This window comes from Stenella coeruleoalba (genome assembly GCF_951394435.1).
Source record: "Stenella coeruleoalba genome assembly, chromosome: 4".
Lineage (NCBI taxonomy): Eukaryota > Metazoa > Chordata > Mammalia > Artiodactyla > Delphinidae > Stenella > Stenella coeruleoalba.
Window position 1 is genome coordinate 24,636,913 of NC_137149.1, and position 23,842 is coordinate 24,660,754.

General features: G+C 34.9%; 1 long non-coding RNA gene across 1 annotated transcript in view; it reads right to left on the minus strand.

Moving 5' to 3' along the window:
• LOC307185887 overlaps positions 1-23,842 on the minus strand; it is a 354,398-nt gene that overhangs the window by 303,081 nt on the left and 27,475 nt on the right. The window lies entirely within an intron of this gene.

The window sequence follows — 23,842 nt, forward strand, 5'->3', positions numbered from 1 at the left end:
TTTAACACTTTTGGAATGCATCATTATTAGCTGGGGACAGGGTTGCCATTAAAATAACATGAATTGCAATAATATAAATTCCCAAAGCACTACTGCAATCTTTTATGTTCTTAAACTTACCATAATTCATGAAATAACTAAATGTCTGCATATTTCTATATGTTGCTTCCATAACAGAACACCAGTTCTTTGTTAAAATGATTAGTGAGATGTTCGCTACAAAAATTTATGAGCTACTTTTTACAGAAACTCCCCACAACTGATACCACCACTGCAGAAACATTAGCTAAGAGCCTACAAGTCTTACTGGTCCTTTGGAAGCAGGGATTCTTAAGAGAGCTTCTCTAAGGAGAGTAATGTAACAAATGGATTTGGCAGGAATGTTAAGACAAGTAGACAGAACTATGCCCTCAGATTGAACAGGATTTAGAAGGATCGACCAGATACTCAAACACACTGATCCAAATAAAGCAAAGGACTTACATCTTCATTTTTAAAGGGCTTTAGTATGGAGCAACTTGGTATGGCTAAGAGTATTAGTTCTTTTCAGTGTTATTAAATTATTTTATTAAGATTAGCAAACACATGAAGACAATTATAACATGAAAGTTGATTTGATATTGAAGTCCCCTGGCATTTTATGTTCCATGATTCATATGATACCAAAGTCCCTAACTTTTCTCAGCTTTTCCCTTTAACTTCTCCCTTCTAGCGTGTTTTTGTTTTTTCCCCTTTTTCAGTTTCCAGAAAAATCAACTGTGTATGCAAGGGAGGGGTTATGCATGAGGGTGTTTCAAAAAGAGAAAAGTAGTAGTTTCATATCAGCTTTCTTAATCAATGTCCCAATTCTAATATTCAGCTTTCTGGCTCTCCATACAAAAGGGAAATATGCCCATCCTCTTGGAAATATACAAATAAATCATGATTAAATTCCTTGAATCACTGTTCTAGTTTTTCAGACAGTTGTATGATTTTTCTTTGTTATTATGTGTATTTATCAGAAAGTAGTCCGCTTTATATTATGATGATATATTCATTGTCAATTGATTTTCTTTTTAATTGTAAGATACAAATACATTATCATTAAAAGATTCAAACTGTACAGCACTGTAACAGAGAAAAATGCATCAGCAAATACAAAATCTCATCTCTCTTCTCTCACCAGTTTGGTACTTCCTATGAATGTGTGTGCTTACCTTTTTTTTTTAAAAAACATATATGTTATCTTATTAAGTATTTTGTTTGTTTCTTGTTTTGGCCACGCAGCATGGCTTGCGGGATCTTAGTTCCCCATCCAGGGTTTGAACCCACACCCTTGGCAGTGAAAGCTCAGAGTCCTAACCACTGGACCACCAGGGAATTCCCTCTCATTAAATATTTACTTAATTATATGATTTGAATATCTTTTCATTTGAGAACATATAGGTCTAACATTTCCCCATTTACCACATCGTGGTAAAATAAATAAACCATAAAATTTAGCATTTTAACGATTTTTAAGCGTACAATTCAGTGGCGTTAAGTGCCTTTATATCGTGTGACCATCACCACCATCCATCTCCAGAAGCTTTTGTTTTCCCAAACTGAAATTTTGTACGCATTAAACGGTAACTCTCCATTCCCCAGCTTCTGGCCAGCACCATTTTACTTTGTCTCTATAAATCTGACTATTTGAGGTACCTGATCTTAGTGGAACCATACAATTCTGTCCGTATGCATCTGCCTTATTTTACTTACATAATGTCTTCAAGGTTCATATATATTGCAGCCTATGTCAGAATTTCATTCCTTTTTAGAGCTAAAGTGTATTTCATTGTACGTATACACCACAGTTGGTTTATCCATTCATCCACTGATGAAGATTTGGATTGTTTGTACCTTTTGGCTATTGTAGATAATGCTGCTATGAACATAGGTACACAAACATCTGTTTTAGTCTCTGCTTTCAATTCATTTGAGTATACCCAGAAGTGGAACTACTGGATTGTATGGAAATTCTATGTTTAATTTTTGAGGAACCATCACACTGTTCTCTACAGCAGCGGTACCACATTACATTCCCATCAGCACTGCATACTATTGGACCAGCAAGCACACTGGTGACTCCAAGCAAGAACCTCCCTGTAAAGCCCAGTTTACTCACAGAACTGTGAGACAAAAAACGTCGTTGCTTTAGGCCACTAAAGTTTTGGGCTCTCCTATTACAAAGCAATAAGTAACAAACAGAAATTGGTAACTGGAAGTAGGATGATGCTACAATTCATACATGTGACATTTGTTTGGGGACTGGGCAGTAAATGAAAACTGGGAGCTCCTCAAGAAGTCCATTAGTGAAGTACTGAAGGACACTGAGGGTGGAGGAAAAAGGGATCCCCGTTATGTAGTACCTGTACATTGGACAACACTGCTATCTGTGGTAACATAGAAAAGGGGATTTATAGTGAACTGGAGGATTTGGTGTAGGAGATTTTCATGCAGAATTTTTAACGTGCCAACTGATTTGTGTATACGTTAAGGTACAGATTGAGAGAGATGAAGAAGAGTATAGGTGTCCAGCAGATATTAGAGAAAATATAAAGTATCCAGTACTTACTGGGTTCAAAAATAAAATTAATTTTCATACTGTTACTTGCAGCAAAAGTCAAACATAGTAATATATGAATTAAGGGTAAAATAATGCCAAGTATACAGCTCTAAGACATTTATTGAGACCTCAGACACTTATTGAGACCTCAGAATGGTTCAACAGCATATTTCTTAGACCCACTATGTCAGACAAGAGAACTTCTAAAAATATTGAAAGAATGGTTTCACAGGACTTTGATTCTAAATACATGAGACCTGGCTCAGATGTTCTGAGGACATGGTTTCGTTTTTATTTCTATTTTAATAGACTCTAGTATGAGTTATAGATAAGTTGTATCGACTCTGGAGTATTTTTAGAAAAATATTTCAATCGAAATGCCAGTTACCTTAGATAAACTTATATATTCTAATTACATTGTTTCATTAAGAGAACATTTGACAACAAAGTTATACTTCTCATATTAATTATATAATAGCTATAATATAGTTCTCATATTTCTTTTTATTCTTATGTCAGATTAAATTATATAGAGGTATTAGAATTAAGGAAGTAACAAAAAGTACTTCAAAACTATTAAAATTAATAAAGAAGATGTCATCTTTTACTTTTTTTCACTTCTATCATTTCTCCTTAGGAATATTTTAGTGAATTACATTCATCAGAATTAGTACAGTGTTATTACATGTGATAAGTTTTCTAATTACAAATTTAAAACACATGTTTATTTCAATAAAAGAAACTGATTTTTAGAAATTTAATTTTATTTAACAGTTTGATAAAATGAATCATAGATTTTGCTGAATTGCATGTAATGCATATATGTTTTTAAAGAGCTTGGTCCTAGAAAGCCAATCATGTACTTTTGTGTTTATTTTTCTTATTAACAGAATAACCAGATTTTACATCAGCAAATATTATATGGATGGGGAAAATAATTCAGCCTATTTTTTGCCTCAATGTTGTTTTCATCTATACCAAGAATCTTGCAAGAGCTGAAATTATTGCATCAATTTGCTAAAAAACATTCACTTTCCAGACCTTGATTTCTATATTTGCATTTTCATGAATGTATATTAACTTACTGTTGTGTATGAAGGAACATATTTGTGTACTAATTTTATCAAATTTAAATGTTTGTGATATCCCAGTGAGCATGAAGCCTAGTTACTTGGTTGCACCTGTTCACATAATTGATTTCTATATTCATAGGGATTTTGAAGCACTAAGTGCATGAGCAGTTACCATTAAGGTAGTTTCACAGGGCCCTGAATGTTGGTGTTCCAGTGATCCACAAACTGTAAAAGAATATGAAGAAAGACTTAGCAGCTGCTCTGAATATCATGAATAGCTGTTATTTTCTTCTCTGAGCCATGGAAATGAATCACTGTGTATTTGAATTAGAGCATTCACTTCCATTTAAAAATTCTGTATTTTATGATGGGGAAGAAATGTTAGCTGAAGATTAAAAATTCACATTATCTGGGGCTTCCCTGGTGGTGCAGTGGTTGAGGGTCCGCCTGCCGATGCAGGGGACGTGGGTTTGTGCGCCGGTCCGGGAGGATCCCACATGCCGCGGAGCAGCTGGGCCCATGAGCCGTGGCCGCTAAGCCTGCGCGTCCGGAACCTGTGCTCCGCGGCGGGAGCGGCCACAACAGTGAGAGGCCCGCATACCGCAAAAAAAAAAAAAAAAAAAAAAAACATATTATCTGAGAAACCTCTCATGCACTTGAATAAATGATAATTTAACAAATATTAAATATATGTATTTTTTTTTCCTTAACCAGTTTTCACCTCTATATTTACATAATCATACACACTCGGGCTGGAGCATAGGCAAAGATAATTAACCACAAATTATTCTAATAAACCACTGGATTGATAGCCATTGGTATCAAATACCAAACGGATAATTGCTAACAGGTGTTTCCTCATAGAATAATTCTATATAGATACAAAAATACCAATTTCTCCTATTCGGTATTTCCCAAAGTGTCTCAAAGTAAGTAGTTACAGGTTAATAGAAATTTCAGCGATAAAAGTTTCTATGTCCTCATAAATTTTCCAAATTATGGGATTATCAAGGTTAAACAAGTTTTTTTCAGCAGACTAAAACATTTGCTAGACCAATATGCATTAATTTGTTACTTATTTGTTCATCTTAAATATGTGTGTTTGTGTGTGTGAAGAATGTTGTTTCCACAGTTGTGTAAAATATGCTTTTGAAAACATTTCACTATTCACATTTCTCCAGTGAGGACAAAATGTTCTTTTTATATTTTAATATGTATAAAAAATTGTAGAATTATTATGCCTAAAATCATGAGGTAAAACTATCCAGGCTCCATCATTACTTAGTGCCCCTAATCCATTAAGAAAATTAATACAACATACCCACTCCATTATTTATACAACATATCCACTGTTGTATCCATATTTATACAACATATCCACTCCAAATTTCAAGTGGAGAGCCAATCCATTATTATTATTATCATTTTTGCAACAACTATCCTGTTGTTGAAACTCTACTTCCCTCTCTTTAGGTGGTCAGCATTTACTCTTATCTTTGACTCTACAGAAGGATTCCTGGCTTAGTCTATTCAAATTTTTCCACTTATTTTTCTGTTCACTGTTATTATTCCAAGGTTGAAGTATAATTTGAGCTTGCTTGCCCAATGATATTCTTTTCCATGCAATTCAAAAGAGATATGGGGTGGGGGTGGGGAAAAGGTGGTTGATGGGATTATTTAGGTTGGACATCATAACCTGGGGTTCCTGTGACAATCTTTCAGAGGTTCTAGAGGAAGACTACTCTTGCCAGTTTTTACTGGGACCCAAGGAATTCTGTCACTTTGGCTTAACAGATAAATTTTTACTTATATTTTCTGTTGCAGGTATGCTTGCTGTATGGAGCTTCTGGAAAGCCACAATAAAGTAACAACAGAATTCTCCAGATAACTAGTCTCTTATTGAGATATAGCCCCAGGGTTTCTATTGAGCCATATAGAGACTAATCTTCTGAATTTGAGTTGCCAAGAGACTACTCAACTGAGGACTAAACCATAAAGCTAAAATGTAGAATATATACAGCAGCATTCCAATATTATGTGCAAGTAAAAATAGAATATTGGATTTAAGCAGATCCTGCTATCATAATATAGTGTATCACACACTAATAATACTCGCTGCCCCTGCATTGGGTGCCTTTCCCTCAACTCATCCATATTGGCCTCATGGGGCTTTATATGTACAGCTGTCTGAGGAATGCTGGCACCATGCATGCGAACATTATCTCTCTACTCAAGGATGAACCTGAAGTGCAATGAGGAGGACTTTGAGGCGTACATATGATTGTTCATAATTAAGAGTTGGCCAAAGACATGGATCCACATAAATCCATGGAGAGTCACTAATGGTTAGCCTAGATGGTCAGGGTATTGGAAGAGCAAGACTGAAGGAACAATGACAAGGGGCACTGGGAAAGAGAAGTAAAGATGGGTCTTTAATGATGGAAACAAGGTGTAAGGATGACCACCAAAGGACATGCCCTCCAGATGAGGCCCTTGATAATAAGGTGAGCAGTACCCTATGGTCCTTGCCCCCCATGTCCCCTGTCTACCTTTTGTCTGTGGAAAAAATTCGTCAAAGAATAAGTTTAATCAGAGAAGTGAGAAAATGCAGAAGCAAAGGAAAGCAGGCAGACAAGACTAAATAATAATAGTTTCGTCATTAAGCAAAGTCAAGGATCTTCAGTTCCTCCTCAAGGGCTATAGGTAATATTCTGAGTCATATAGCCTTTGAGATGTTTTGTATATACTGAAACCCCCACCAGGTGGAAGAAGTTGACTACACAATGACCAGACTGTAGCCATGACATAAGCTGCCACAATTCTGAGAACTGGCCTCAAAGAAATGAGAACAAACTGACCCTGGAATTAAAGACTAACAGTATTTAAAACAATCATGATGATGCTGATCAGACCACTGCATGACCAATTTCAAGATGGCTGTCAGAGCTGACTATACTATTTCTGCGTGTAGCCCCCTCTCTCCACCTAAGCATCCCTGAAACTCCCCTTTAAAAGCTCTTGCCCACTGACTGTCAGTGGTGGTGGTGGGGGAATCAGACCTCCCCCCACCCAGGTTGCTGGCCTCCAAAATAAAGCAAAGTTTCCTTTCCACCAACCTTGCCTCTTTATTGACTTTTGAGCAGTGAGCAGCTGGACCCCACTTTTCGTAACAATATGGCTAAAACTCTAATATCAGTTGGTCTCTTTCTCTACTCCAGTGTTACTCAGTAAGATCACTGACAAAGAGGTAATGGTGGAAAAACTGTAATTGAAATAATGCATAAGCTAACAGTGTGGGCTTCTGCACATCAAGATTTATCTGGTTCTTCTATTGCAGAGTACCCAACTTTTGAAAAGCAGAGACCAAAGCTAATTCTCTTGAATGACCCTTTATCGGTACCTAGTAATAGGCTAATTAAGGCTAATTACTTTGGACTTCATCGTGGAGGGTGTTGGAAGGCAATGCTTCATGGTATTTCTATATGTCTTACAAAAACTCTTCTTCAGGACTATCTTTCAAGGATGTTTCCATAGGAAACAGCCTTGGAAGTTAAAGATAGCATCTTCCTCTGGGTTACAAGGCAGATGTGTTTCCTAACCAATATAACAAAGATAAAGACTTCTTCCAGAACAAATATTGGGCTGGTTTGCTATCAATCCCCTTATAAAATTGGGGTTGGCTAAGGTCAGTGTTCCTCAGGTTTGACAAAGATCCTCTCATGGCAGTTCAGACCTACGGGACTTGAGGAGCAAGAGTAACTGATGCCGGGCTTCCCTGGTGGTGCAGTGGTTGAGAGTCCGCCTGCCGATGCAGGGCACACGGGTTCGTGGCCCGGTCCGGGAAGATCCCACATGCCGCAGAGCGCCTGGGCCCGTGAGCCATGGCCACTGAGCCTGCGCGTCAGGAGCCTGTGCTCCGCAACGGGAGAGGCCACAGCAGTGAGAGGCCCGCGTATCAAAAAAAAAAAAAAAAAAAAGTAACTGATGCTAACATGACGTTCCTGCTCCCCGCTTCTTGCTATACCATGAGTAATAAACTGTCTAAATTGATCTGGGCTCGTAGATCTCTTATTGGTCGGATCTATGGAAGTGTTGCAAGAAAACCAAGAATCTCTCTGTTGCTCAGCGACTGTTTGACTTCTTGCGAGAGGATTTCTTCTCACTAAAATAAACTGTGGTACTGTCCACAATTCTTATGCCAGCACTATTTTTGAACTTACTGAATTCGTTATTTCCCATCGTGCTTCTCTATAATACTGCTTCTTGTGAAGTACAGCAAAAGAAGTAAAGAGATAGGCTTTTGCTTACAAATGGCCTGCTACCTTAAATCAGTTGGCAGCTAAAATTATGAATTAATTACTAAAGAAACAGAACTGGTTGAGTGACAAGACCTAATAAACTACATTCTGAGTACCATAAAAGCTATGAACTAGCAAACACTATTTTGTACTGTGTCTCCCACAGCCAGAATATGCAGTCTGGGAAACAAGGAGTTAAGGAAGAAGTGTCTTCTTAACCTCATACTCCAAAAGTCTCATTTTATCATTTTACATCTTGAAACTTAGGGCTTTGTTGGATTAGAGGGTTTTTTTGTTTTCTTTTTTGTTTTGTTTTTGTTTTATTTTGAACTGAGGAAGAAAAGTCTCTACTAGAGGTCAAAACCTTGTTTGCATCGAGCCAGAAACTAAGAATTCCAGCTAGTCCCTTTAAAGTTATGACACTAAATGAAGGCAAAGAATGGGACATTTGGGGGAGATGCTCACTCAGTATTTCATTTTCTACAGTAAAAATTCTAGAAGATTGCTGTAAATGCATAAAGGCAGGTTAACTAATGGTTCACATAATTTAGCCTTAATCTTTAGTTGCCCATTTCAAAAGGGGAAATCTGAAGAGTGGAATACATTAATCAGCTTCCAGCAAATAAAGAGATGCGTGAGAATTCCCTCCTCTGACCAGGATTGTCACTTAGTGCTTTCTCTGACAGATATTAAAAGTTAAGCATGTTGCTTGCAGATCTAATTTTTCCAGTATTCTTAGATTAAAAAGCAAGCCAATTTCCCAATGGCTTATTTATTATTAAGGCCTATTCAAGAGAAGTTTGGATATAATTTTTATTGGTTTAACTGCTTGCATTATTTTGGGTTTCCCAGGAGCTGTGTGATGTGAGGATTTGCATAAAATAAGTTTATTTGTAAGGTGTTCCTAGGAAACATTGTTAGGCGAGAGGAGAAATGACACAGGGAGAGGAAGGAAGCCAGTACAGGGTGCCTGATTAAGCAAGTTACCATGGTGAGCAACTGAAGATAAATCCTGCTCTGAGACTAAGGAGTTTCATTTAGAGAATATAGATCAGTGTTAATTCACGTTGAGAGATGGGACCTGGGGTATATCCGTATCAACTCCCATTAGCCACTGGTCGAGAACTGTTCTCAGGGGCATGTTAATTCATTGGCATTTCCTTGTGACATAGGCATATCAGGTTCTAGAGGGCAGAGATTATCTCAGGGAAAGAGTCACAAAGGTTGACACTTGGAAATTATTCTGATGTGGGCAAAAGTTAAATACTGATGGGACAATGTACCATTGTTGTTTGCAATGTACAAACAACGTCTATTTATTTGGCGAGGCAAAGTGTATTTAATGAGGCAAAACTTATTAATACTAAGATATACACTTTGTTTAAATAATTCTAGACGAGGACAAAATAAATATTTTTGTGTTTTGTTGTATTTAGTTTGTTTTCTCAAACTTCTTTACCATCCTCATCTTTTATAGTGAAATAGTAAGAAGAAAAATGATATTCAAACTTTTCTTACATGAAGTTTGTAATCTTATGTCAAGAGCTGGATTATTATATCACATCAAATAAGGTCAATGAGATAATTATACAGGAAAGTGATCTGTAATGTTTAAGTGCTATAATGATTTCAGTTAATTAATTCCATAAATCCATTCACATTTAAAGATCAAATAGCACTGAATGTCTTAACTGAAAAGAAGAGCTAGCAAATTAATCAGGTAAATGGATTTATTTTCATATATAATGTTTAAAGATAAAAATTATTTCATGAGTAAACTCATAATATGGAGCATATTTTATTTCATTCTAAAACATATTTAAATTTTAATACCTCACACTTCACACCAGGATGGAAGATACAATCAATTCTTCCATGGTGAGTGTGTCTGTCTCATAAATATGTAAGTTCACTTAGCAATGTCTTAAATGTAGTATAAATGTTGCATATTCTAGCCTAAGTGGTTCATATAACTTGAAATATAATAAACTTCTGTAAAAAAAAAGTTAGAGAAAAATGATTGCATCATTAAAAGAATGTTATGTATCAATTCAAATGAGGAAATAGAGCAGTAATGAAGTCCAGTGAGAGTGAATACTTTAAAAAATATATCTGGTTAATACAAATACATTATAAAGTGATTGGGAAACATTATTGTTATAAATTACAATATTGCATTTTTACTAAATTCTGCCTTTGATAATCAATGCATTTGCTATAATATGGACACTAATTATACACAGTAGCATGAGCTATACATTCCAAAGGTTCTTTCCTTTTCAATAAAATGTATGTATTTATTCCTGCTATATTAAATTTAATTAAATTCAACTTAATATTAATCATGCCTTTTTAAAAAATATGCCTGTAATTTAAATCATTTTTTTCTAACATTTTTATTATTTGAGATGTGGTTATTACTTAAAGAGATCACTAATTAAAACATTTTATGATGAGTACATTGCTCAGTGAAATTGAAAAATAGGAACTGGCTCTATATATCTGTAGTGAAAATGAAATATATTTTCTGAAAACTGAAGCTTTTACTGTAGATTAGATATTAAATAATTTATCCAAAATATTATTTTCTAAAATTTCAATTTAAGAGTTTATATATACATTAGATATATAAGTATACAGATTCATTTTTGTTAATAGTATCATTAAAATCACCTCGAAAGTAAAGGATTTTTAAAAGATTGCAATGGAAATCTTTAGAAGAAACTTATAATGGCCAAAATGAAGTTTAATACTACATGCTACTTTTTAAATGTACATCAGAACACACAAAAAACATTTTAAATATCTTTTTATTTGAATACCATATTTTTCAAACTACCTCCAATTTCTACAATTTACATACATTTCTACAAAATATGTTTACTAAAAAACTAAATGACTGTAGTTAGATAGCCTCATCCACCAGAGGGCAGAGAGGAGAAACAAGAAGAACTATAATCCTGCAGCCTGTGGAACAAAAACCACATTCACAGAAATATAGACAAGATGAAAAGGCAGAGGGCTATGTACCAGATGAAGGAACAAGATAAAACCCCAGAAAAACAACTAAATGAAGCAGAGATAGGCAACCTTCCAGAAAAAGAATTCAGATTGATGATAGTGAACATGATCCAGGACCTCGGAAAAAGAATGGAGGCAAATATCGAGAAGATGCAATAAATGTTTAACAAAGACCTAGAAGAATTAAAGAACAAACAGAGATGAACAATACAATAACTGAAATGAAAACTACACTAGAAGGAAACAATAGCACAATAACTGAGGCAGAAGAACAGATAAGTGACCTGGAAGACAGAATGGTGGAATTCACTGCTGCGGAACAGAATAAAGAAAAAAAAAATGAAAAGAAATGACAGCCTAAGAGACCTCTGGGACAACATTAAATGTGACAACATTCACATTACAGGGGTCCCAGAAGGAGAAGAGAAAGAGAAAGGACCTGAGAAAATATTTGAAGAGATTATAGTCGAAAACTTCCCTAACATGGTAAAGGAAATAGCCACCCAAGTCCAGGAAGCGCAGAGAGTCACATACAGGATAAACCCAAGGAGAAACATGCCGAGACACATAGTAATCAAACTGGCAAAAATTAAAGACAAAGAAAAATTATTGAAAGCAGCAAGGGAAAAACAACAAATAACATAAAAGGGAACTCCCATAAGGTTAACAGCTGATTTCTCAGCAGAAACTCTACAAGCCAGAACGGGGTGGCATGATATACTTAAAGCTATGAAAGGGAAGAAACTACAACCAAGATTATTCTACCCAGCAAGGATCTCATTCACATTCGATGGAGAAATCAAAGGCGTTACAGACAAGCAAAAGCTAAGAGAATTCAGCACCAAAAACCAGCTCTACAACAAATGCTAAAGGAATTTCTCTAAGTGGGAAACACAAAAGAAGAAAAGGACCTACAAAAACAAACCCAAAACAATTAAGAAAATGGTCATAGGAACATACATATTCATAATTACCTTAAATGTGAATGGATTAAATGCTCAAACCAAAAGACACAGGCTTGCTGAATGGATACAAAAACAAGACCCATATATATGCTGTCTACAAGAGACCCACTTCAGACCTGGGGACACATACAGACTGAAAGTGAGGGGATGGAAAAAGATATTCCATGCGAATGGAAATCAAAAGAAAGCTGGAGTACCAATACTCATATCAAATAAAACAGACTTTAAAATAAAGAATGTTACAAAAGACAAGGAAGGACACTATGTAATGATCAAAGGATCAATCCAAGAAGAAGATATAACAATTATAAACATATATGCACCCAACATAGGAGCACCTCAATACATAAGGCAACTGCTAACAGCTCTAAAGAAGGAAATCAACAGTAACATAATAATAGTGGGGGACTTTAACACCCCACTAACACCAATGGACAGATCATCCAAACAGAAAAATAAGGAAACACAAGCTTTAAATGACACAATAGACCAGACAGATTTAATTGATATTTATAGGACATTCCATCCAAAAACAGCAGTTTACACTTTCTTCTCAACTGCGCATGGAACATTCCCCAGGATAGATCACATCTTTGGTCACAAATCAAGCCTCAGTAAATTTAAGGAAACTGAAATCATATCAAGCATCTTTTCTGACCACAATGCTATGAGATCAGAAATGAATTACAGGGAAAAAATGTAAAAAACACAAAAACATGGAGGCTAAACAATATGCTACTAAATAACCAAGAGATCACTGAAGAAATCAAAGAGGAAATCAAAAAATACCTAGAGACAAATCACAATGAAAACATGACGATCCAACACCTATGGGATGCAGCAAAAGTAGTTCTAAGAGGGAAGTTTATAGCTAGAAAAGCCTACCTCAGGAAGAAAGAAAAATCTCAAATAAACAATCTAACATTACACCTAAAGGAACTACAAAAAGAACAAACAAAACCCAAAGTTAGCAGAAGGAAAGAAATCATAAATATCAGAGCAGAAATAAATGAAATAGAAACAAAGAAAACAATAGCAAAGATCAATAAAACTAAAAGCTGGTTCCTTGAGAAAATAAAAAAAAATGATACCCATTAGCCAGACTCACAAAGAAAAAGACGAAGAGGACTCAAATCAATAAAACTAGAAATGAAAAAGGAGAAGTTACAGCACACACTGCAGAAATACAAAGCATCCTAAGAGACTACTACAAGCAACTCTATGCCAACAAAATGGATAACCTGGAAGAAATGGACAGATTCTTGGAAAAGTACAACCTTCCAAGACTGAACCAGGAAGAAATAGAAAATATGAACAGACCAATCATAAGTAATGAAATTGAAACTCTGATTAAAAAGCTTCCAACAAATGGAAGACCAGGACCAGATGGCTTCACAGGCAAATTCTATCAAACATTTAGAGAAGATCTAACACCCATCCTTCTCACTCTTCCAACAAACTGAAGAGGAAGGAAAACTCCCAAACTCCTTCTATGAGGCCACCATAATCCTGATACCACAACCAGACAAAGATACTAGAAAAAAATAAAATTACAGACCAATATCACTGATGAATATGCATGCAAAAATCCCCAACAAAATACTAGCAAACAGAATCCAACAGCACATTAAAATGATCATACAACATGATTAAGTGGGATTTATCCCAGAGATGCAAGGATTCTTAAATACATGCAAATCAATCAATGTGATACACCATATTAACAAATTGAAGAATAAAAACCATATGATCATCTCAATAGATGCAGAAAAAGCTTTTGACAAAATTCAACACCCATTTATAATAAAAACTCTCCAGAAAGTGGGCATAGAGGGAACCTACCTCAACATAATAAAGGCCATATATGACAAACCCACAGCAAACATCATTCTCAATGGTGAAAAACTGAAAGCATTTCCTCTAAGATCAGGAACAAGACAAGGATGTCCACTCTCACTACTATTATTCAAAATAGTTTTGGAAGTCCTACCCATGGCAATCAGAGAAGAAAAAGAAATAAAAGGAATACAAATTGGAAAAGAAGAAGTAAAACTGTCACTGTTTGCAGATGACATGATACTATACATAGAGAATCCTAAAGATGCCACCAGAAAACTACTAGAGCTAGTCAATGAATTTGGTAAAGTAGCAGGATAAAAACTTAATGCACAGAAATCTCTTGCATTCCTAAACACTAATGATGAAAAAACTGAAAGAGAAATTCAGCAAACACTCTCTTTTACCACTGCAACAAAAAGAATAAAATACCTAGGAACAAACCTACCTAGGGAGACAAAAGATCTGCATGCAGAAAACTATAAGACACTGATGAAAGAAATTAAAGATGATACCAACAGATGGAGAGCTATACCATGTTCTTGGATTGGAAAAATCAATATTGTGAAAATGACTATACTACCCAAAGCAATCTACAGATTCAATGCAATCCCTATCAAATTACCAATGGCATTTTTTACAGAACTAGAACAAAAAAATCTTAAAATTTGTATGGAGACACAAAAGTCCCCGAATAGCCAAAGCAGTCTTGAAGGCAAACAGTGGAGCTGGAGCAATGAGACTCCCTGACTTCAGACTATACTACAAAGCTACAGTAATCAAGACAACATGGTACAGGCACAAAAACAGAAATATAGATCAATGGAACAGGATAGAAAGCTCAGAGATAAACCCACGCACCTATGGTCAACTAATCTATGACAAAGGTGGCAAGGATATACAATGGAAAAAAGACAGTCTCTTCAATAAGTTGTGCTGGGAAAACTGGACAGCTACATGTAAAGGAATGAAATTAGCACACTCCCTAACACCATACACAAAAATAAACTCATAATGGATTAGAGACCTAAATGTAAGACTGGACACTATAAAACTTTTAGAGGAAAACATAAGAACAACACTCTTTGACATAAATCACAGCAAGATCTTTTTTGACCACCTTCTAGAGTAATGGAAATAAAAACCAAAATAAACAAATGGGACCTAATGAAACTTCAAAGCTTTTGCACAGCAAAGGAAACCATAAACAGGACAAAAAGACAACCCTCAGAATGGGAGAAAATATTTGCAAACGAATCAACAGACAAAGGATTAATCTCCAATATATATAAACAGCTCGTGCAGCTGAATATTAAAAAAACAAACAACCCTATCCGAAAATGGGCAGAAGACCTAAATAGACATTTCTCCAAAGAAGACATACAGATGGCCAAGAAGCACATGAAAAGCTGCTCAACATCACTATTTATTAGAGAAATGCAAATCAAAACTACAATGAGGTATCACCTCACACCAGTTAGAATGGGCATCATCAGAAAATCTACAAACAACAAATGCTGGAGAGGGTGTGGAGAAAAAGGAACCCTTTTCCACTGTTGGTGGGAATGTAAATTGGTACAGCCACTATGGAGAACAGTATGGAGGTTCCTTAAAAAACTAAAAATAGAATTACCATATGATCCAGCAATCCCACTACTGGGCATATACCCAGAGAAAAGCATAATTCAAAAAGACACACACACCCCAATGTTCACTGCAGCGCTATTTACAATAGCCAGGTCATGGAAGCAACCTAAATGCCCATTAACAGACAAATGGATAAAGAAGATGTGGTACATATATACAGTGGAATATTACTCAGCCATAAAAAGGAACAAAATTGGGTCATTTGTTGAGATGTGGATGGATCTAGAGACTGTCATACAGAGTGAACTAAGTCAGAAAGAGAAAAACAAATATTATATATTAACGCATGTATGTGGAACCTAGAAAATGGTACAGATGAACCAGTTTGCAGAGCAGAAATTGAGACACAGAAGTAGAGAACAAACCTATGGACACCAAGGGGGGAAGAAGTGGGGGTTGTGGGTGGTGGTGGGATGAATTGGGAGATTGGGATTGACATGTATACACTGATGTGTATAAAATGGATGAGTAATAAGAAAAATAAATAAATAAACATTAAAAAAAGTAAATGACTGTAAAACAAAAAGTTTGGCATCATAACTGATAGAACTTATTAAATTTTACTAAAATATGAAATATATTTTACTATAAATAAAACCTGTAATGAAATCAAAGTAAAAATTACTTGGCTCTTATCAGCTGCAATTTTTTCATTAATGCATTTACTAAGTCTCTCTCTATCATTGTTTCCTGGTGGTGACATCATGCATGCCAGTTAGGAAATTCTCATTGAGAAGACAAGAAAAAATATACAGAAGAAAAACAGATGAAGAAAAATCTACAAGTGCTCAAACCAGGTGAAGGAGAAATCCATTTACCAGATACAGAAATATTTGCAGTATACTGAACAGTTGAGACAAGGAGGAAAAGAAGTATTCAATGGTTAATGGTTCACAACAAGCTGAGGAAAAGCCAAGTGAGAATGTAAGAAAATTTAATTACAAATTTCAAACAGAATATATTAATATCCTTTCTCCATCCCATGCACACCACCATCACCCCACTAGGTAAGATTTGTTTTAAACAAAGATTTGTAGACCTGGATTCTTCCAATCAAATACACTCATGGCAGATGGGATTAATTACCAACCTACCTACATCTTTGCCCATAAATTCTGCCATTTTTCCTGTCTCTATGCATGAACTGATGATGATATTAGCCAAGCCCTCAGCTTCTTTTTTTGCACTATGTCACATCTTTAGTCCCCAATACAAGAATATTGCTCCAGTAATACTGACATTGCTCCCCTGTATCACCAATGTTTATCTCTTAAGTGGATTATTACTATGATTTCTCCAATGTGGAAAAGAAAAGCCTTAATTCCATTTCAACTTTGAACTTCCATCTTGGTTCTATTGCCCTTTAAAATAAGCTGATAAATTTGCTTATACACAACGGCTATAAACTGTCTCCTCCAATTTCTCTTGAATCCAATTCCAGCAGGATTTTTCCCATGCCCCCCACAGAAACTGTTTTGTCAACATCAAAAACGACTATCACTTTGCTAAACCCAAACATTTCATTGTTTGTTCTCATTGTTCTATCTGGAGCATTTTAATGGACAGTTATTTGTTTTTCTTTTGAACACACTCTCTGGGAAGAATGGAATTTTATTTGAGGATTTTAAGTAGTAGATTTCCATGATTTGACTTATGTTTAACAATATCCCTCTGACTGCACTGTGGAGAATACTGAAGAGAATACTGTTTTGTCTCTTGCTTTATAGGAGTGGCTCCTCTTTTATAGTCTTTCTTTGCTGTGGCTCCCTCTTCCCCTAAATTCTTAACCAAGATGCAATTTAGGATTGGGCCTTTAGATCTTATCTCTATCTACATTCACTTACCTGGTGACTTCATTTAGAACTTTGGCTTCAACATCTACCTCTATATGGACTGTTTTCCAAGCCTGGATGGATAGCTAAATTTTTCTTAAATCTCCCCTCTTGTATGTCTAATAGGCATCAGACATTTAACATGCCCAAGACTGAACTTCTGAAAATTCCTCTTCCTCCTCCTAATTTATGGCAACTACATCTTTCCAGTTCCTCAGGACATATGTTTCAGAATCTTCTCTGACTCTTCATATACATATTACATCTAGTTCAGCAGCAAATGCTGATGATTCTACCTTCAAAATATACTTTTGATCTGACCATGTATCTCTCACCATGGTATTGGAATGGCCACTTCATTAGTTTCATTGCTGTGGTTTTTGCTTCCCTTCAGTATTCTCTATCCAGCAGCCACAGAGATTGTGTTAAACTTGCATCAAGTCGTGCCACTCCTCTAATTAAAACCCTCAAATACTGCCCTAGCCCTTTCAAGGAAGAAGCCAAGTCTTTAACGTGGCCTACAAGGCCTTAAACGATCTTGACTCTCTTAACACAGATAACTTTATTTCTCACTCCTTCATTTCCTTTTGACAATTTTATACAATGTCACCTTCACAATTAGATTACTATAGTCAAAACTGCAGTCTAATAGTCACATTTCCTGATTTATTTATCTCTATAGTACCTAATTTTGTTTAGTATCTGTTACTCCATTTTATAATGCAAATTCCATAAGATTTAGGGCACTTGGTTTTGATCTTGTCATAGCCCTGAAATTTACTAGCATTCTGGAATGTAATAATTGATTCATAGATTTGTATTGAATAAGTGAAGGAATAACTGAAATTATTAATGGAAACTAAAGCCAGAGTTTCTCCCTAGTGTTCTTGTGGCTACTGGTCAAGCAGGGTAGCATGGGTGGTGGCTTTGGTAGTTAACAGAAGATGAAATTTTCACTATAGCTGTGGCAAACTATAATCCCCTTATTAATCTTGGATAGCCTGAGTCCCTGTGGCAGGAAAATCAGGTGGATAAGATGCAGCTTCTGGTGTTCAGCCTGGCTTATATTTCTGCATATGGCTCTTAAACCTCCCTACAATTTTATAAGCTATTCAATACATGTATATTCTAATGTATTTGTGATGGTTAATTTTATATGTCAACTTGGCTAGGCCATGGTACTCATACTGATCTAGATGTTGCTGAGAAGGCATTATTTAGGTGTGATTAACATTTAAATCAGTGGCCTTTAAGTAAAGCAGGTTATCTTCCATAATGTGGGTAGGCTTTATTCAATCAGTTGAAAGGCCTTAAGGACAAAGTCTGAGGCTTCCTGAAGGAATTTTATTTTTAAACTAGAGCTACAGCATCAGCTCTTCCCTGCATCTCCAGCCTGCTGGTTTACTCTACAGACTTTAGACTTGCCAGGCGGCCCACACAATAAATACCTGTGTGTGTGTATATGTATATTTTATATTTATTTATATTTATTATCCATAATAAATATTTATTGTATATTTATACTTTGTATATATGTATTTATGTGTGTATATATACATACACATGTGTATATATAAATATATATTTATTATATATTTTATTTATATATATAAATTTATATTTATATTTTGTTTATATGTATTTATGTGTGTGTGTATATGTATATACACATATGTGTGTGCATATATATATATATATATATATATATATATATATATATATATATATAAAACATTCTATTGGTTCTGTTTCTCTGGAGAATTCTAATACACTATTTCTTCCCTAAAATCAGCTAGCATTGGTTTCAGTCACTTACATATAAAAGGCTTGATTGATATAGAAATTGGTACAGAGAAGTCTCAGGAACTAGAACTATAGAAAATTTAGGAGGTGTGATAGAGTAGTTGGGTCTAATTTGGGCTAAAATGCCATGAAATTACACATGTAATTAAAAAGAGAGAGAGGATTTTGTCAGTAAATGTCATAAAGTGGCAAAAAGACTTAAATATCATCGGTGACCACTACTTGTGAAATGCTCATCACAGGCAAGGCCTGGGGAATCAAGTGTACACTGCCATAGATCGCTATCAAAGTCACAAAGGATTAGAGGACTGTTGCAGGAAAATAATGTTTATAAGAGTGTTGTCAAGTTAAAGAGAATGACAAACTTCAGGTGTCTAAATAATTGCCTCAAGGCGCTAGGATGTTTAAAAGAACATCAAAATGAATACTTCTCTCACACCTGGAATACTGAGGCAGAATTCATCATCAGTTAAATCCAGATCATCCAAAACTTTAGTAAATAAAGGATAAGGTCGTGATATACAAACACCAGAACCCTGTAAGCTGGAATGAACACATATGGGAATATTCAAAAAACAAAAAACACACATCAATGAATTTATGTTGCCAGTCCTTTTTTCTTTCTACTGCACGATGATGGTGCTTCAGCTTCAATAATCATTCTGCCTAATTTCTACTGAGTGTGTTAGGTTGAAAGACATTAACTTCACCTCCACTACTCCTCATTTATCCAGATCTGTAACTAAACTTTGATATCAACATGGATCAGTATGCTAATTCTAAGTTCAAATTTAATATAAAAAGAATTATACAGAAAAATAAATGAAAAAATTTCATACTTTATACAGGCAAAATGTGAAGAATACAGCTATGTATTGATTCTGAAACTGAGAACCCAATAGGAGAAAAATACTTTTGAGTTACATGTATTAGTATGGGTGCACTTATCTGAATCTGAATTTAGTATTCTAGCATTAAAAGTACAACATGATTTTTATATTTGCTTGGTTAATTATCTAAATGTGGACTTAATGACCGCCTATGTAATATAAAGCTAACAGAAAATTTTAGAAACATGCAGAGGAAGGATTTTAATGTCTTAGAGAGGTTAGACTGTTGGAATGAATTTATCATTTGAAAATTGCTAAATTACCCTTTAATATTACCTGTACATAAAGATCTATAGGGAGTATGAGAAATTTATTTTTTCTAATAACTTAAAACTATTAAAAACATAAAGTATATTATTTTTTTAAACAACATGAGGTATCACTGCACATCCATCAGAATGGTAAAATAAACAATAATAACATCAAATGTTGGCAGTTTGCAGAGAACCTGGATCACTCCTATATTGCTGGTGGCAACGTAAAATGGTACAGCTTCCCTGAAAAAGTGTTTGGCAGTTTCTTAAAAAAAAAAAAAAAAAAAGAAAAAGAAAAATCAACACTCAATTACCATGCATCCCAGTAACTGCACTCCTAGGTATTTATTCCAGAAAAACAAAGACATGGTCACACAAAATCCTGTATGTGAATGTTTATAGCAGTTTTATTCATCATAGCCCCAAACTGGAAACAGCCAGCTATCCTTCAATAGGAAACAAGTCATATCAACTATGGTACATCCATATGTGGATTACTATTCAGCAGTAAAAAGGAGTCCAATATTATATGCACAACAACCTGAATGAATTTACAGAGAATTATTCTGATAGAGATGGACAATGTTCTATTCCCCAACCTCCACTCCTCACTTATTTAACCTCTCCTCTTATCTTCCTCCATTCCAGCCACACCTGACTCCTTACTCTTTTTTAAACATGCCAGGAAAGTCTCAGTTCAGGGTCTTTGTAGTTGCTATTACTTTTGCCTACTAATACCCACACTCCCACTCCAGTCCTACAGTCCCATGTCCCACATGGCTTGCTTTCCCCTGTTCAGATGTTGCCTTAAGTGTTGTATTTTTCAGTTAGATCTTCCCTGAACAACTTATTTAAAATTCCACCATACTCTCCAACAATTTGCATCCCCTTTTTTGCTTTATATTTCCAAAACACATATAACTTTTTGAAATGCTCTGTATTTTACTTTTATTCAACATCTAAGTTCAGTTGGAATGCAAACTATGAGAAAAAGTCTTTCTCTTTTGTTCACCACTGAATGTGTCTATATGTGACACAATCTAGACACATGAGAAAAGATTTCCTTCACAAAGCATTGAGAATTATACAAGAGACAGTAGCCCTATCATCTCTGAATAGCTCTTTGTGACTTTGGGACAGATGTGGGACAGCCAATTGAAATGAGTTCTCAGTTCTCAATGGAGATAGCAGAGTTCAGAGTGGGAAAGGTCACACAGAAACACTTTACAATTACAGAAAAGGTAAGATTAACAAAATAGTCAATGATTCGATATCCTGGTACCACAGAACCAAAATAGATGGGAAGACAATTTTTAATAACAATGAAAGTAACAACAAAACATTCCACATAATATAGACCGAGGTCTGACTTGAGCCACCACAATAGATAATTCTGTCCCCTATTTGAATTATTTACTGGGTTAATCCACAGTTCCAGATAGAGTCCAGGTGAAGCTGAAAAACTTGAGAAAGGACCCTGCAGTAGTAACACAGAAACAATATTCTAAATGTCACTCCAAACCTTCAGCCAAATATTCTGAGGCTATTTAGCTAGGTATTTCACGTACTAAAGAAAGGAAAACACCCTTATCTTTCAGAGATTATGGAAAATGCAACTAAATCAACATTAATTTCTGGATACACGAATGACTCTGTGGTTTACTAGATGAAGGTAACTTTCTAAAAGTGATACGAGTTTTGACACAAACCCACCTCATGGTAGGCTTCGTTTGCAGAGACTGTCACATGATAAATTTCTTCACTATTTCAATGTGTATTTGGAGTAGGTATACTCTGAAAATAGCAAAATTCCTGCAATGACTACTTTGCTAATGATACTAAGATTACTGTAGTGGGAATTACTAAGTGGAAACTGCCAGTTCCCTGTCACTACCAAAAGGGTAAATCAATGGTACCCACAAATTCTGCAAAGATACCAGTCAGTGAAAATTATCACATTTCACAGTTCTCTCCAACTTGGCTGATACATAATAGGTATAAATGAAGGCTCACAAGAAAGAGTTACTTTAAATTTAATAAATTCAAAGTGATTACTTTAATCCCAGATTTTTATCCAAATATTATCTCTTTACTGATGACTTTACTGACATCTCCTTAAATTGTAAATGTTCACTGTCTCCACTTGATTACATTCCATCTTCTCTCAACCTCATACACATCAGACTTACCTAGTGTTCTACTGAATGTGTGTCAAGATCAACAATGAACTCTAATTGCTAAATCAAATGATCAATACTCAGCATCATTTAGAATAGTTGATCTCCAGCCTCATGTGACTTGTTTTCCCTTATACCATAGTTTGATTTTCTACTACCCTACTGGCAGTTCTTTCTCTCTCTTGTCTGGCTGTCTTACCTGACCACTGAAATTTGGTGTGCTCCTGTAATAAATCCTCAAAATTTCTCTATCTATATTCATCTATAGGTGACATTATCAGTTCCATTAGTTAAATATCTATGCATATTCTTGTATCTCCTAAATTTATAATTTCAGCTCTAATTTCAAATTAGGCATGCACAAAACAGATACAGGGTTCCATCCATACTTCCTGCTCCTTTCCCAGTAGTTTTCATCACAGTAAACAACATTAATATCCACCCAGCTGCTCAGACCAAGACATTAAAGTGACATTTGACCTATTCTCTCTCTCATACCCCATATTTCATTTAGTAATATATTATGTTTTTAAATTTCCAAATTCGACAACCTCTCTAAAACTGTGCATCCGCCTGCCTTAACCAAAAGCTTTACATCACTACATTTTAATCTCTTTTAGTCTATTCTTTATATGCAAGCAACTGATCATATTTTAAACATAAAGTAGTCCTAGAAAAGTACACAAGGTTTTTATTAGGCTCTCCAAGGCCTCTATCATTGGTTCTTTATTCTCTATATAATTGCTAGCAATATTTTCCATCTGACACCACTCCAATCACACTTGCCAAAAATTTTCCTCTATCAGAGAGGAATAGATGTTCACACGTGACACTCTATCATTATTTTTCATTACACACTTCAATGGAAAAAAAAAGCATCACAGTAGACTTCAACATGGCGTTTAACAAAAATTCAAATCACTTTGTTGATAAAATAATTAAAATAGAAAAGAAGCTTATCTTGATAGTAATAAAAAATGGATATAAGCAAAATGTCCTTCTAAAGAAGATTGTTTAACAACATCATACACACACATACACATACACCTACACATACATACACACATATACCATATGTACTATGTAAAATAAACGTGTTTATGTTATGTTATATTATTGGTAATAAAATTAATTTCATCATTAAAATATTTAATAAAGCAGTATTCATCTATATATGAAGATAAACATATTCCACATTTTCAATATGAATGAAAATCTTAATTTTTATTAATTCTTCTTTCCAGGCATAAAATGACTAGTAAATCATGCTTCTTAAATATCACTTTGTATTTTGTTTTACACTTGAAAATGTATGTCCTGATTTTTTAATAATATATTTGATTCAATATAATACATAAATATTAAATTGATATTATATTGGATATTTAAGAGAAATATTTATGATACACCAATTTAATTTTTAATACCTTACTTCGTGGAAATTGCCAAAAAATTAAAAGGT